General features: G+C 34.3%; 1 non-coding gene across 1 annotated transcript; it reads right to left on the bottom strand.

Moving 5' to 3' along the window:
- Nucleotides 1-4,670: 4,670 nt before the first annotated feature.
- Nucleotides 4,671-4,743, bottom strand: Trnar-ucu (transfer RNA arginine (anticodon UCU)). Its single transcript has one exon. It is a non-coding gene; the product is annotated as a tRNA-Arg (tRNA).
- Nucleotides 4,744-7,052: the final 2,309 nt, after the last annotated feature.

Genomic DNA, 7,052 nt, shown 5'->3' on the forward strand with positions numbered 1-7,052 from the left:
CAGCGTGGAAGAGAAGACGAGGTCGTAGCGAGGGAACGTTAGATTTCGACTTTGCATCCCTCCTGCGCCAACAAGGAATCAAGAATTCGATGTTTGTACGAAGAGGACAAAACGTGTGGGGGTTCATCCGAAGAGATACAGAAAAGGGAACCAAACCCGGATTAGCATGAGAGGGAGATGGCAATAGATGGATAGTTCGCGAAGTGTGAAAGCCGCGATGATCCATTTCCTTAGCGGAAGTATAACCTCAAGGAAAGTCAAAGAAGAGAAGAAACAAGGCCATAAGAGTTCCCGAATCTTTGCCCTTAAAGTTTCGTTCTAGTTGAGGTGCCAGCAATTCCAGATAGAGAAAATGGCGCGATGAGCACGCTCGCGTTCTCCAGCCGGAAGCAATGTTGCGAACACTGGGTATACCGCCACTGCCTACTGATGCTCTACTGAGAAGAAAACACAGAAAGATCGAAAAAGATCCAAAGAACTAACACTTGTCAATCTGACAGTACACTACGAACCGCGTTTCGCGAATGTTTTTCGTACTGTAACGATCTGACTTCGTCGTACATAGAATGTTTACAGATAGAGCGGCTTACCTGTAAAGAGGGAGTAGTATTAAGATAACTAATACTAGCATTATCGTTAATTCATACTTTAGATTAATAGCAAAATAGGAACAGTAGTCTGTTATATACTTTTACTAACTGAGTTAGTAATTAGCATTGCTTATTTACCGACTGAATACTTTTCGGTTTAAGGAGACGGTTGAGCTGGTTGAAGCTACCTTGGTCGGTAATCAAGGAGCTGGTTAAAACTGCCTCGATGTGGAGAATCCAAGGAGCTCAGTTGGACTGTTTGATCTTCAGAACATCGAACTCCAGAACGAATTGTTCTCGCTGGCGACACCGTATTTATCCTTCGAGGTTGCCTTCTTCCCTTGGACCCAGTGATTCCCCTCAATGAGAGAGACGTGGTATAATGGACATGCGTGCTCGGGATCTGTTGATGGATACTCGCTCCTAATAAGCTCCGATGTCTTGACGCATGCGTAATAGTGCTCGTGCAGGGATACAAAGCAGCTCGTCTGCTGATAAATCCGTCGTGTCGTCATTCTGTTGTTAAAACGTAAAGTGGCCATGCAGGAGAAAACAATTGTAAATATCGTGGCTCGAAGAGCTAAGGTAGATAGCAGGTTTCGAATCTCTCCTTTGAGGCATTCATCTGCCCCGAGTCATTCATCTGCCGCTACTTTCGTTCCATCGGCGGCCATACCTTCGGCCATGTGTAAGATTGAACACCGTGCACCCTTGAGTTTAGGGTACGCGGTGAAACCGAAAACTTTTGAGGGGAAAGAGTCCTGGGAGGAGTATAGGATACAGTTCGAAGCTGCGCCTTGGTGGCCTCACATCGCTGGAGCTGCTGTTACCAGGGCCCTTGAGATGGAAACCGTGGAGGCGCTGTCGTGGGACGACGCGCGGCAGTCCGCTCCTGTAAATAGGGGACCCTACAAGGAGCAGAAGTTAAAACCTCTTGCGCGTTTTGAGTTCCAGCGAAGAAGAAATGTAGAAATGATGCAGCCTATGAGGAGGATGCTGGAAGACAAATGCGTGCTGGGTGTACGAATAGTCAGCTTACTTGAGGAAGAATTGCCCAGGAGTAAAAAACAGAACAACGTAGTGGGAAAACGCTGGACTGCGTCCTTACGTCCCCTGCCAACGATAGACGAGAAATCTGCTATCGCTGAACAAGAAGAGGAATTGAAGGGGAACGGACGCGCTGGAGCTGCAGTTGTCTGAAGAGGAACGACAGGGAGAAGACAAGCTAGATAGATACGAATGGAAACAAGAAAGGACAAGGTGCACGAATCGAACAACGTACGAAAGCTGAGATGTTCCATTCCCTTAGCGGGAAAAGTAATCTGAAGAAAAGTTAAAGAAGGGAAGAAAAAAGGTCTCAAAAGACATCAAGAGGGAAGAGGCAGCTAAAGGAAGCTGGAAAGTACACCGTAGCGGATGCGGCCGTGCAACGCGACAACGTAAGAGGTGAACTGCATTTCGTCACCGGTAGTTGATGGTGACTGAGAGTCGTAGCGGATCCTGTAAACGCTACCCCTGCTTGGTAAGACATCCAGCGTCAGGTCTACCACCTCGCGAAGATTCCTGGTAGGATTCAAAGAAGAATGGACATTGTTCTGCAGGATAACTGGGCGTTCTCCCTTTCCCGCTGCATTAGTCGGTATAGATGCAGTTTCGCCAAATATCGAAATGATAAAAGAGAGGATAATGTCAAAATGAATATTCAAAATATATACCTACTTGGGATGATGATAAATAGAAACATTTCTAAAAAGGGTTTAACTATAGTTAACAATTGTAAGTAGAATACAATATTTAGAATGCATGATATTGCTGGAAATGAATCTAAAGTTATTTGTTCATCAAACTTAAGCAGTTTTCAACGATTTTAAAATATATTACTACATCGTAGCTCTTACGAAAGTAGCTTTTTAATTTTTTCATTTTATCTGTTAAATAACATTTTTTATGGTGATTCTTCAGAAATCTGTATTTAAAGTACCTGTCATAAAAAAAAATTTCGTCTTGATCGGTTACAAATTATAGTCTTAACATTGATTTGCTCGAAGACGTTCATCTTGCTCCACTTTTCCCGATATTTCTATAATGGAGTTCTTCTCGGCAATCAGAAATTATTAATTCTCGGAAGTGATGCAAAATTTCATATCTGTTCGTCATTCTTATGTTAAACAAAATCTTCCGAAAAATAGTAGGATTAGTTTGATGAAAACGTTAATATTGACTAGAATCCGAAACATTTGGTATAAATATGAAAAAACTTGAAACATTATAACATTTACACGGATAGGCTGAAGTGGTGAAGTCCACACTATTTTGTTCCTCTTAGGCTATAAGTATTCTTCTTCAAAATAAACTACTTTATTTCATAAAACTACCTACGAAATATCTTTATAAATTATAATAAACTACGATAAAGAATTAGAAAACTAGTGATCTGCAACTTTTACTGAATTGCAACCTTTGTATGTATTACAAGTTCGTGTCCACTCAATTTTGTTCGTAACTGTTAATAAATTTGTGGTTAAGAGTACGTAATGAAGCTAATGAGATACGACGTAAAGTATTGTGGAAAGAACACTGTATCGAATTCGAGACGGGCTCATGGGCAAATAGTTGGGATGAGGTGATGAGGTCAATGGCGTTGGTTACCTCATTGTACGGTTCGGCAGGAGGTATTTTAATCTCTTTTCCCACTACTCAAATTTCCAATTACCGAAGTTTAATTTCAGCCGTAGATTCTATTTTGATGTCTAAAATCATCCCTTAAAATTTCCCTCTATTCCAAGTGAAACTACAAAAATATTATGTCCAGGAAAATTTTGTCCTGCTTAACAGGATCTATCACACTAGTGTACAACTTTAAAAAATGTATCGCTGCAGTTGCAAAGCGTAAGTGCATTTTTTTACATTGTAAACAGTTTCTTATCAGTTTGCTTAATACTTTTAATCACATTATTCAAGTGATTAATATCGAGGTTGTGGATCAATTTTGTTTTTTAAAAACGTCACAAATAGTTTCTTATTCTCCGTGTTAAGCAATTAAATAATATGATGAAAAAACGTTTAAATCTTTGGTGTAAATTTTCAAAGAAAGTGATATATATAAAACTGTTCAGTTTTCAATGTCTTTCCTTATACACTTTATGCGCAAAATGACACAGAAATCAATTTATGCACGCCCTTTGCAACTGCATCAATAAGTACATCTGCAAAAAAAGCTTTACAGTGTACATGATAGACCGTCCTAAGCAATACACAATTTTTCTCTATGATTTTCTTCTAACTTTACTGCACTATATTTTCGATAAATGGTTCTTGCTTAATTTTCGACAAATCTACAATTCTAAATAATTTCTACTTTGAAATTATAAATATCGTATAATTGAGTCATTTAAAACATGTACAAGATTCTTAAAAAAATAGTAAGGTATTAATTACCACTTACCACGTGAATACAACCTAATATTGTTAGGTATTTGTTAGACTTAGGTTAAAAGCAGTATGTATATAAATTTTTGTCGTTTGAAATAATCTTAAAGGGTACATGATACGAAAACATGTAACACTTATTTTGTGGACTTTCATATAGGTTGTAATAATGTAAAGTATAAATACTTTATTCAAATTTTTCAAAGTAATTTTGAAATCACTTTATATTTTTTATATAAATTACCATACTTTTATGTAAATTTCCAAAAACGATAGACAGTAGTGCTTAATAGCTAAAATATTAAAAATTGTAGTTTCAAACAAATAGTAAACAAAGTTAATCAAAAAATTGGATTGATCTTGGTCCATACCTTTTTCAACATATTCATAATGTGAAATATTCTTCAAAAAATGCAAAATAACATTCAAATAACTTTGAAATATTTGAAAGCAAAATTGTTACGTTATGAATATAGGATTTGTTACTATTAATAAATGTATGACTAATTTCTACAATAACAAGAAAATATTTTTACAAATTTCCTTGTTTATTTGTTTAAATAATTATTTATCTTACTTATTTTGTCAAAAACATAAGAAACACGAACCCCTTACGTCATTTTCATTACCGAGAACAAAACAACAATCATTCATCCCTTGCGGGGATCGAACCCGCGACCTTTGGATTAGAAGTCCAACGCGCTATCCTCTGCGCCAAAGGGACTACACTTCTCGACTAGTGCTTATTTATGAAACCACGATTCCGTGTATAGTTAAAAACTATAATATAAAAAATGCAAATAATATAAAGAACTAATCAACATATTCGTCTTACAGATGTGTAAAAACAATTATTCATTCCAAAATCATACTACTAACTCCATTGCGTTACTACTTCCAAACAGACCCATCGCACATTATATCATATTATAACATTTCGTATTTCAGCTGGATTTCCCTACCCTTTAAAATTGAAATTATATTGATCATACCTTATATATACTTTATACATTGTATAAAAATATACTTACTGATGTACACATAAAAATAAAAAAATTAAGAAAGTAGAAATGAGAAATCAGATATTAGTTCCATCATCAACTCGAACTGAAAAAATCCTACTAATTGCATTAATAAAAAACACTGGTTTTATTTACATTGGAATGACATAAAAATAAAAAAACATCGATGACTGCATAAAATGTAAAATGTAGGTCCATAAAAGTTGTGGATGTATATTGAAAACAATGGGTTTATTACCCTCTCTGATGTGTTAAATAATTATTATAATAAATATATTTCTATAATAAATTTATTATAGAAATAATTTTATAATAATTTATAATAATTTTATATTTATATAATAAATATATTATTATAAATATATTTCTATAATAAATTTATTATAGAAATAATTTTATAATAATTTTATAATAATTTTATATTTATATAATAAATATATTATTATAAATATATTTCTAATTGTTAAATATTTTTTTCTGAATTAGTGGTAAAATATAGTTTAACTCTTTAAAGCATAGTAGAATTTAAAGTGTTCCATTTTTCTAATACCTAAATATGCATTGCGGGATAGTTTTTATGCTAGTTTGAAAAATTAAAATTACTTGAAGGATGACAATTCCTAAGTAATTAAAATAAATCTACTTTGTTAAATTTTGTAAGAATAAAATTTCTATGCAACATGGGTATTTTTATTTTCTAAAGTTTCGTGTTGCAAAGAGTTAATAGGTGTTACAAATTAATAACAATAAGTACCTTAAATTAAAATTGTAGAAACAAAATGGATCTTATTGGTTCCAGTAGCGAAATTCTGCTAATTTCTACCGACAATTGTCGGCATCGATATGTATTGACGCTTGTTGTGCTATCGATGGTGTCGATAAGGGGTGATTTTGTTAAACAACGCTATCGAAACATGTGGATGCAAACCAGAAGTTTAGTGGTACCGATAAATTCGTTAGAGTTCTTAAAAATCACTAGAACTGTCAGACATCGATAATTATGGCAGTAGTGAATCTTTGTTTTGAGGTGCATACAGCGATCTCTTTGTTATATGAAAATAGGTTTAGTTGTGCTTTCATAATGCAGATGAAAATTTAAATTTCTCCTTAAGGAATTACGTTATTGCTTTATATAAATCGACAATATCCAAGACTATGTAGTTACACGCTCAGTAATTATAATTTCATTTACTTTTTCTTAGCAAATATGTAAAAACGCTCGTATTAATAAACATTTACTATTCAAATACAAGGTTTGAGAATTGCAAATACTCAAAATTATACAAATTACTATTATACAACAAGCAATTTGCGTAACTCACAAACAAATACATGTATAATCCTTTCTCACAGTTTTACACATCACGATTTCTAATAATCGTAGCATACATAACCAAAATAACTCTTCAAAGTACGACTAACGCGCTCTTTGAAAACTGTCGTTAGCCTTTACCGACGGTTTTGACGAGCCTTGGTCCACTATTGGTGATTACTGTTAAGTTAACAAGAGTTTTAACGACAAATATCAATACGTTCCTGTATTCGAATCGCATTTATCGACAACTGTCGATAGAGCTTGCTATCGACATCGAAAATTGTCAGCAGACATTAGCAGAATTCCGCTACTGAGTTCTGAACAGTAACTTACTGAGTCCACAATTTTTTAGGCACTTCCGATAGTCTGTCAAAAAAATGTTTTGAATAAAAGATACATAATCAGTTTTTAGTCGGCTACAAATTGTGATATAAATAATTTCAAAAACATTTTTTTCCATACACAATTAAGATAACCTTAATTCTTTTAAATGGCGCCGTATATTTTTCACTTCAACGATCTACTATACTGTGATCTTCAGATATTTTATTATTTTCAGATTACAGTTTGTAGCCGCCTCAATTCAATTAGGTAATTTCTGTTTGAAGCATTTTTTCGTCAGACTACCGGAAGTACCAGAAAAATGGTAGCGGTATTTTTACAAATTTATATGCGAATACTACGAAGTAAAACACG

This window comes from Calliopsis andreniformis, chromosome 4, assembly GCF_051401765.1.
Source record: "Calliopsis andreniformis isolate RMS-2024a chromosome 4, iyCalAndr_principal, whole genome shotgun sequence".
Taxonomy (NCBI): Eukaryota; Metazoa; Arthropoda; class Insecta; order Hymenoptera; family Andrenidae; genus Calliopsis; species Calliopsis andreniformis.